Consider the following 9,367-nt stretch of genomic DNA (forward strand, 5'->3'; position numbering starts at 1 on the left):
CAGCTCTCTTAGGGGTTGTTCAGGCAAGTTCAGGGAAAATAGACCACAAACAGAATACATTTCCTTCTCCTGTTGAATCATTCTCTCTCTCCAAAAGTGAAATAACTTGTTATATATTTAGTGAATCAATAGCCACAGCTAGTGTTTACAGAGCCATGGCAAGTGTTCCCTCCTCTACCCCAAAACAGGGTTTCAAAGACATATGCTAGAAAGAAAGAACATTACTTTGATCAGTACTTAGAAACTTAAATAAAAATTATTACAGTAGTAGGATTTTTTAATTAACAGGACCAACACTATATCCTAACGAAGTTTTCATTTTCCATCTGGTCACCCTTGTTTTCCTTTACATATTCTAGTTCTAGTTTCTCTCTTTCCCACACAGCTTTTCTAGCTTGTACTTCCATTATTCTATCTTCCTATTTCCATAGGTTTTAAGGCCAGAAGAGATCATTATGATAAACTAGTCTGATCTGCATAATACAGACCAAAGAACCTCACCTAGTAATATCTTCATGAAGCCCATAACTTCTCTCTCCCTATCTATTTTTTCCAGTTTGATCTCAGTATTTCCCTTCCCCACTCCTGTTTTTCCAGTCTCTGCAACCATTTCTCTATCACCAACCAATTGTAATTAGTCCTTTCTGTCCATCTTATTCCACATTTTCCAACTTTTTACCATATTTTTCAATTTACCCAGTTTTCCTCTTCCATGCCCTGAAGTCCATGCTCCTCACTAAAAAGTCCAAAAGGTTTCCTTAACCTTGCTTAAGAAAACAAAATATCTAAGAACTTACCTCTTGCTGCTGAACCTGAACGTACAGCACAGTGCATCCGTGCTCTTCTCCCTGATCATGCTTCTGAGAGGAACCAGGTGACTGTTTTTTGCAACTGCCTGTGCTATTAGGTGTTTTCTCACTGTGCATTTTTAGGTTTACAGCACAGACAAATCTCCCCTCCCCTAAAGCCAATCCCAGAACAACAGTAATAACTGATACTGACTAGAGCATTGACTGTTTTAGAAATGGCTACATGTTTTCCTTAGTAAAAATCTCTGAAAAATGCTGCCTCATCTACCTAATTAAAATGGGATTCTACAATTAAAGTGACTGGGTAAAATGTCTCCTTCTTACTCAGTAGGTCTGCTCCCTGCATGTACTCAAAGTCTGTTCACTTAAGTGACAAAAAATAATTTTTACTGCTTTTTACTTATTTTACTATTTCAGAACCAACACAGCAAAGAGATTAAGTGGGATTCTATTCCTTGTGCATCATGAACAGGATTGTTTACTAATTTCTACTCAGTACACCAACGCACACCCTATTGAAGGCAATGAGGTTTGCACAGCTGTCACTAGGAGATTAATCTAAAGATGGAGGGGGGGAGGCTATGCAGGTGTCACAGTGGGTCTAATTTGACCTTCATTACTGATGATGAGTCATGAAGAAAAAAGAACTTGGCTTGACTCTCAAAGTTCAAGTTGAGTTTGCAGAGCTGGCAACTAGAAAAAATACCAGTTTTTATTCATAGATTGAACGTGTCTATTATACAGATCTTGGCCAGATGACAAACATGGGATCCAACTATGCCTGGTTTACATTCCCTTTCAGTAGTAGAACTGTATTTATACAATCTTCTAACATGTAAGATACACCAAAGGGTCCTTTGTAGACAGTTTTCCCTTACACGTGCTTTTTAATAATGTTTCCATGCTTTAGAGCAGGAATGCTATGTAAAAAACAGAGGGGCTCTGAATTAGAGATTAGCCTTTTCTGTGTAATGCCTCTTCACAAAATAATTTAAAAATATGATGGAAGCTTAATTTTCATAGGCATAAAAACATAAAGCTATAAAAAAATCATTCTTGCATTGATGTTTTATTGATTAATACATTCCTCTTCATTATAAACAAGGACTGGGGAAGAGGGGTTGAGCAAGGAACCTGACTGAATATGATGGCTTAATCCACCAAGAATATGACTCCAGTTTAATCCATGTAATTTGTTCTACAAGCAATGAATTGTGATGTTGCAAAAACCGAGATACAGTCAAATCTCTCAACGGCTACTAGATGAAGGATCTCTTCACTCCTGAAACCTGGATTTTTAATACACTTAATTATATATCTAATCTTTCACCGCAGACCTGTCTACTATCTTTTTGTCACAATCTTTACCCTTTTCAGCTTTTAATTAACTGCTAGTGTTACTGTGTTTTTCTATATCACGTTTTCTTTTAATTTGCCATCCACTCACAGCACTGGGGTTGCCTGATGGCAGCCAGTCTCTGTTGTTTGTTTAACATGCTGAACTCCAAGCACACTTGGTATACATGTGATAGACAAGCCAACAGAACACGCAAATAATAATAAAAATATTGCAAGAGCCAAAAATGTTCAGAAGTTACACACTGCCTGAATGCCTAACCTCTTAAAGACATTTTCAAGACCCAATTAAAAATGGAAACATTTAAATAAAACCTACTGGCAGTTTCATAGAAGTCAAATTAATAAATTAAATTAAGGATGCTCTCTCTCCATGCTTCTTATTGATCTACACTGTTGACTAATTATATGTCATTCAGAGCAGATATATGAAAAAAATATTAATTTTTAGGGTAAATAAAAGGACCTATAAATATTCCTTCATGCAGTGTATAGTCAACTGTGCCAGTGGAATCCAGGATCAAGGGCAGAAATCTGGGAAGTGGTCGAGACATAGCACCCATTCACAATCTCCTGTCCCATTGGGGACCTAGATGGATGGTGGGGTCATAAAAGTGGGTGGGGTCAGACTGGGAAAGAGCAGAGCAGGGTCTGTTTCTGCAGGAAAGGCATTAGCCAGGGCCGGTGCAACCCATTAGGCAACCTAGGCGGTCGCCTAGGGCACTAGCATTTGGGGGGCGGCATTTTGGGTCCTTCGGCAGTAACCGTGGAGCCCGGATTTTCGTCTGCCCCGGTCATTGGCGGCATTTAGGTGGAGGTACCTGGGGCAGAGGTACACGGGGAGGGCTGCCTGCAGCAAGTAAGGGGGGCATGGCACTCAGGGGAACCGCTCCCCACCCCAGCTCACCTCTGCTCCACCTCCTCCTCTGAGCACGCCACCCCGCTCTGCTTCTCTCCTTCCCAGGCTTGCAGCGCCAAACAGCTGATTGGCACCGCAGGCCTGTTTGGTGGGAGAAGTGGAGCGGCAACAGCATGCTCAGGGAGGAGGTGGAGCAGAGGTGAGCTGGGGCAGGAAGCTGTCGCATGGTTCCCCGGGCCGGGGGGAGCTGCTGCGGCGGTGGCAGGCACCTCAGGGTGGAGGGGGGGAGCTGTTGTGGGGGGGGCGCCTCAGAGTGGAGGGGGGGCAGAGAGCTGCCACAGGGCTCGGGGAGGGGGGCGCGCAAGGTGGAAGTTTCGCCTAGGGCACAAAACATCCTTGCACCCACCCTGGCATTAGCTCAGCATCTCTACTGGACAGTCTCTGTAGTGGTCCTCTCCTGGAGCCCTAGATCAAATTTCAAGCTGCACTCCTGTCCCCCTAAATTATCTCCTCTTTAAACTAAATTGTCCCAGTCTTTTCATTTTCTCCATATATGGACATCTTGTTCTCCGTCTCTGAACCCTTTTTGATGTGGACTGACCAGAGCAGAACACAATGTTCCAGGTGAGGATGTACAATTGATTTATATTATGGCATTACGTCTATAATGCCCCTTTGTCATAAACAGATAGTTAAGGGTTAATAGAATAGGAGTACTTCATGTCTCTTTTGACTGTAAAGGGTTAACAAGTTCAGTGAGCCTGGCTGTCACCTGACCAGAGGACCAATCAGGGGACAGGATACTTTCAAATCTTGAGGGAGGGAAGGTTTTGTGTGTGCTGTTAGTTTTTGGTTGTTGTTCGTTCTGGGGGCTTAGAGGGACCAGACGTGCAACCAGGTTTCTCTCCAATCTCTCTGATACAGTCTCTTATATGTCCAGAATAGTAAGTACTAGGTAGATAAGGCGAGTTAGGCTTATGTTTGTTTTCTTTATTTGCAAATGTGTATTTGGCTGGAAGGAGTTCAAATTTGTATTTTGCTAAAAGGATTTTAATTTGTACTTGTATACTTAGGCTGGGAGGGTATTCCCAGTGTCTATAGCTGAAAGACCCTGTAACATATTCCATTGTAAATTTACAAAGATAATTTTTACTGTTTTTTCTTTCTTTAATTAAAAGCTTTTCTTGTTTAAGAACCTGATTTGTTTTATTCTGGTGAGACCCCAGGGGACTGGGTCTGGATTCACCAGGGAATTGGTGGGGAGAAAAGAGGGAAGGGGGAGAGAGAGGTTAATTTTCTCTCTGTGTTAGGATTACTTTCTCTCTCAGGGAGAGTCTGGGAGGGGGAGAGAGAAGGAGGGGGGAAGGTGAATTTTCCTTTCTGTTTTAAGATTCAAGGAGTGATCTTCCAGGGTAACCCAGGGAGGGGAAGTCTGGGAGAGGCAACGGTGAGGGAAAGGGTTTACTTTCCTTATGTTAAGATCCAGAGGGTCTGGGTCTTGGGGGTCCCCAGGCAAGGTTTTGGGGGGGCCAGAGTGTACCAGGTACTGGAATTCCTGTGGCAGCGCTACAAGTACTAAGCTAGTAATTGAGCTTAGAGGAATTCATGCTGGTACCCTATCTTTTGGACGCTAAGGTTCAGAGTGGGGAATTATACCATGACACCTTTCCTTTCACATCCTATCTTTCTGTTCGCTTTTTTGACCAATGCTGCATATTGAGCAGAATTGTTCACAATGATGCCCATGTCCATTTCTTGCCTGGTTACAGGTAAATTAGAATCCATTAATGTGTAATAGTAGTAGGTCAGATTATCCTTTCCAATGTGTTATGTTGTATTCTTAACCATGTGAGGAAGGCAGGCAGCAGTACTACCAGCAGGCTTTTATTGCAGGTTTGTGACATATTTTAATGTATTGAATCTGTTTATATGAATTCACCATTACAGTTCTTTAAGTAGTTGCTTATGTTGAATCTATTATATAGTGGTTACTATGTTTCTTTCTTCTTCTGTATCACAAGAGAGAGTCAGCTGTCAGGGCTCCAACCTCTTGTACCTGTCTGCGTTTCTAATCAGGGATTTATGCTGTATCTGCCACACACAATAGCTGGCGACAAGGATTTCAAGAATCTTCTATTCATCAGAGTAGCAAAACAATCTATGATATTGCTTGCAGATCAGGGCAAAAGGCTCTGCTACCACTGTCTGAACTCCAAACTACAGTACTGAACTAATAGCAGTGAGGTGGAAAGGCAGGCTATATAGGAAAAATGGAGGCCTTTGACAGTGCCATGGAGCACTGGCTCATGTAGAGAGAGAGGCTGGAACAGTACTTTGAAATGAATGAAATTCCCTCAGAAAAACATGTAGCAGCATTACTGAGTGTGATGGGTGGGAAAACATACAGTTTAGTTCGCAGTCTGATTGCCCCAGAGAAGCCAGCAAGCAAAACCTCTAAAGAGATAGGGCAAATTGTTCAAGAGCACTTGGCACCCAAGCCCCTGATTATATCAGAAAGGTTCAGGTTTCATAAGCAGAATAAACTTGAAGGTGAATCTATTTTCTCCTTTGCGATAGAGTTAAAATGATTGTCAGAACACTGTGCTTTTAAGGATGGGCTTAACAAGGCCCAAAGAGATAGATTTGTGTGTGGACTGCTTAATGAAAGCACGCAGAAAAGGCTCTTAACTGAGGAAAAATCTAACCTTTAAATACATAGTAGAAATTGGAGTAGTGATGGAAACTTCAGCAAGGGATGTGATAGTATTGCACACCAGAGTTAAAACAAAAGTAGGAATGCATAAACTATCTGTAACCCAAGGCAAAAGCCAATCCACTCACCAGACAGACACATGTTATAGGTGGGGAAAAGGGTTCTGCTCGCCTTCTGATTGCCAAATTAAAGATGCATATTGCAGAAGCTGTAATAAAAAAACGGGCACAAGTGGTTTGTTGCACTAAGAGAAATGTGGAAGAAACCAAATTAGGGTGTTAGTGATGGTAATATAGTATTTAGGCCTGTTTATTTGCCAGAGACAGAATTTTGGGTTTTGTTTGCCTATTTGAATTTTGAGCTTTTTTAAAATACAGTTATTTGTGTCTTATACTGACATACGTGAACAAGGAACAAAGAATGAGTATTGCTTCTGCCGACAGCCAGATGGTTTTTTTAGAACAGTGAGAAACGATAAGAAATAGAGTTAAAGTGTTGCTGGATATGGTGGGAGTTTAATATATGATTGTGTATAATATACGATTAATGTACAATTGAAGGACAGTTCTGCCCCGACTCCTCTTTCAAGACAAGGTTAGTTGGGAGGGGCAAGGGGAATGGGGGACAGCTATGAGAAACACTAAAAGCCAAAGAAAAGGTGACTCTGGTTGGAACACAATCTCACTCCCTACCTCTCCCATGGGGTACAAAAGAAGTGGTACCAAAGCCCCCAGACTCAAGACCCTCCAAAATGGAATATGACCATAAGTTGTATGGGGTGGTACCAGGGCCAAGCACTACAGGTATAATTAAACCTACCAAGAAGGAGGAGGGAGAGAAGGAAGCTTTACTGGTCTAAAGAACTGTGGTTATGCTTGCTTGTTAACCCCAATAAACATTGTATTGCCTGCACTTTAAACTCTGACCTTCTGCTGTCTATCTGCAGAACAAGAACCAAGGGAGGGTGTGGGAGCCCTAATAGAGGGAACAGAAAAAAAGAATATCAATGTGTGTTCTGTAGACACAGGCAGCAGTGACACAGACTGCAAGAGTGGAGTAGTCAACCTGGATATACACAGTGTGAGCAAAAATGACAAGTCAGCAATCTGGTTGACACTCCAGGTGGTGGGAAAAATGCTCAAAATGAAATTGGCCACAGGCTGCACAGTGTCCATTATCTCACGTTCAGAATATGAGAAAACTTTTTAAAATATCAAAATGAGGGAGACACCAATGTTATATAAATGCACAGGAAAAAAGACAGTGCTAATTGGAGTCACGCAAGTGAATGTGGAGTATAAAATTAAGCAACGTTTATTAGACTTATACATCACTGAGAAGGGGGAACCTAAAACAGTTAAACAGCATCTGGAAGGGATACAAAGTCAGGCACCAGGTGTATTCAAGGAGGGCATAGGAACTCTAAAGCATATGAAAGCTAAAATATTCCTAATTAATAAAGTGCAGCCCAAGTTTCACAGAGCTTAACCTGTTCCTTACAGCATCACTCGAAAGTAGATGTTGAATTGGAACGTCTAGAAAGAGAGGACATACTTTCAAAAATGACCTGGAGTAAGTGGGGAACTCCAATCATTCCAATTGTAAAAAATAAATAAATAAATAAATCTAGTAAGGATGTGTGGAGATTTTAAGGTCACCATAGACCCTGTACTAAAAGTTGAAAATTGAAGACACTTTTGCTATATAGGTAGGGGGGAAATGATTCAGCAACACTGATTTCTCCCAGGTCTACCTACATGTTGCGGAAGATTCTAAAGCGTACCTTACAATCAACAAACAAGGTTAGTGTTTGGTATTGCTTCAGCTTCTGCTGTATGGCAATGGACCATGATTTGCAAGATATTTCAAGGATACAGTCTTATTTAGATCAGTGGCTCCCAACCTTTCTAAATTACTGCACCCCTTTCAAGACTCTCATTTGTCTTGTATACCTCCAAGTGTCACCTCACTTAAAAACTTACAAAATCACATGAAAATACAAAAGTGTCACAGCACACTATTACTGAAAAATTGCTTAGTTTCTAATGTTTACCATATAATTATAAAATAAATCAATTGGAATATAAATATAAACATTCCCGTACATTTCAGTGTATAGTATACAGAGCAGTATAAATATGGGTACCCACATGGCCCCTCAGTATGCCAACATTTTTATTGCTGACTTAGAACAACGCTTCCTCAGAGCCTGTCCCCTTACGCCCCTACTCTACTTGCACTACACTGATGACATCTTCATCATCTGGACCCATGGGAAGGAGGCCCTTTAGGCATTCCACCAAGATTTCAATGATTTCCACTCTACCATCAACCTCAGCCTGGACCAGACCACACAAGAGGTCCATTTCCTAGACACTACAGTAATAATAAGTGATGGTCATATAAACACCACCCTATACCGGAAACCTACTGATCGCTATACTTACCTGCCGCCTCCAGCTTTCATCTAGACCACATGATCCATTGTCTACAGCCAAACGCTAAGATACAACCGCATTTGCTCCGATCCCTCAGACAGAGACAAACTCCTACAGAATCTCTATCAAGCATTCTTAAAACTGCAGTACCCACCTGGTGAAGTGAAGAAACAGATTGACAGAGCCAGAAGGGTACCGAGAAGTCACCTACTACAAGACAGGCCCAACAAAGAAAGTAACAGGATGCCACTAGCCATCACCTACAGCCCCCAACTAAAACCTATCCAGCGCATCATCAAGGATCTACAACCTATCCTGAAGGATGATCCCTCACTCTCACAGACCTTGGGACACAGGCTAATCCTCGCTTACAGACAGTCCCCCAACCTGTAGCAAATACTCACCAGCAACCACACACCAGACAACAAAAACACTAACCCAGGAACCTATCCTTGCAACAAAGCCCGATGCCAACTCTGTCCACACATCTATTCAAGGGACACCATCATAGGACCTAATCACATCAACTACACCATCCGGGGCTCGTTCATCTCCACATCTACCAATGAGATATATGCCATCATGCGCCAGCAATGCCCCTCTGCCATGTACATGGGCCAAACCGGACAGTCTCTACGTAAAAGAATAAGTGGACACAAATCTGACATCAGGAATCATAGCATTAAAAAACCAGTAGGAAAACACTTCAGTCTCTCTGGTTACTCAATAACAGACCTAAAAGTGGAAATTCTTCAACAAGAAAAACCCTTCAAAAACAGACTCCACCATGAAGCTGCAGAACTGGAATTAATTTGCAAACTGGATACCATCAGATTAGGCCTAAATACAGACTGGGAGTGGTTGGGTCATTACAAAACCTAAACTCGATTTCCCCAGTACTAACTTATCCCTACTGTTACTCACACCTTCTTGTGAATTGTCTGTAATGGGCCACTCTCTTACCACATCAAAAATTATTTTTCCTTGCTTGGTATCCTGCTGTTAATTGATTTATCTTGTTAGACTGACCTCACACTTGGTAAAGCAACACCCATCCTTTCATGTATTTATATCTGCTCCTGTATTTTTCACTTCATGCATCTGATCAAGTGGGTTCTAGCCCATGAAAGTTTATGCCCAAACAAGTTTGTTAGTCTCTAAGGCACCACAAGGCTCCTCATTGTTTTTTGTT

The sequence above is a fragment of the Gopherus flavomarginatus genome, chromosome 1, assembly GCF_025201925.1.
Source record: "Gopherus flavomarginatus isolate rGopFla2 chromosome 1, rGopFla2.mat.asm, whole genome shotgun sequence".
Lineage (NCBI taxonomy): Eukaryota > Metazoa > Chordata > Testudines > Testudinidae > Gopherus > Gopherus flavomarginatus.